Below are 1,235 nucleotides of genomic sequence, written 5' to 3'. Positions count from 1 at the left end.
TAAGTCCCTACGTACCGGTCGAGAATGCGACTAAGTTCCAACGTCCCGGGCGCGATCATACTTTTTTTATATAACTTTCCAGCGACGAAATAAACGCTTAATCCCGATGTAAAACGTCATTCTAAAGCGATTTATGCACAAATATTAGCACCTTGTAACGCTTTTAAGCGAAAAAATTCGAAAAAACGGTTCGATTAAAAATTTTTTTTTAACGTTCTCGGGACGAAATAAACGCTTAATCCCGACGTAGGAATACATGATATTCCCATTTATGTAAAAATATATACGCATCACAACGCTTTTAAGCGAAATAACTGGAAATAACCGTTCGGTACGAAAATTTTTCAAAGTCAGACGGGCTCTCGAGCGTTGCTCGCTCGCTGCGCTCGCTCGAAAAAAAAACTAGCCCAACCCAAAACCAATCCCTTTTTCGCGTTCGTTCCTCGATTTCTCTTGAAATCGGAGAAACTCGCGGGATCGGTTTTGGGTTGGGCTAGTATAAGTTCGAGCGAGCGCAGCGAGCGAGCAACGATCGCGACCGTTACTTCGTACGTCCACGGTATATTTTCGTTACGTTAATTTTTCGTTACTTTCGTCTCGTTTCTTGGATCGATCGAGAGCGGTTTGGTCGATGGTGAAAGAAGGAAAAAACGAGAGAACGAAAAGTAAAAGAGGAGCGAGCGCGCGTCTCGCCCTTGCGAATTACGTCGTCGTATTTTCGTACGTACGTACGTACCTTAAGAATATCGTACGTACCCCGGCGCTGACCCGCGATGCGGGGGGTTGGGGGGGGGGGAGTGGCGCCCGGGCACGCCCTCGAGACGTTATCTCTATTGGATTTAAAGGAAAAAAAAATCGCTACGTACGACCATCGTTCGCATCGACGGCCGTACGTAGCGAAATTGTGTTTGGAATTAAATTGTCGATTCCAGCGGAGTATTGGTTTTTGCTTGAAAACGACAAAGTCCAGCGGCGTATTGCTTTTGAATCGCACTCGACGAAAATTGATTTAAAGGAAAAAAAATCGCTACGTACGACCATCTAAGGCCGTACGCAGCGAAATTCCTTTTTCAAGCGCACGCGACAAAGTCCAGCGGCGTATTGCTTTTTCAAGCATACTTAAAAAATTCAAAGTCCAGCGGCGTATTGCTTTCGCTGGCATATAAAAATTCAAAGTCCAGCGGCGTATTGCTTTCGCCGGCATATAAAAATTCAAAGTCCAGCGGCGTATTGCT

This window comes from Bombus fervidus, unplaced genomic scaffold (assembly GCF_041682495.2).
Source record: "Bombus fervidus isolate BK054 unplaced genomic scaffold, iyBomFerv1 scaffold0103, whole genome shotgun sequence".
Taxonomy (NCBI): Eukaryota; Metazoa; Arthropoda; class Insecta; order Hymenoptera; family Apidae; genus Bombus; species Bombus fervidus.
Note: the sequence above shows the minus strand (reverse complement) of the source record.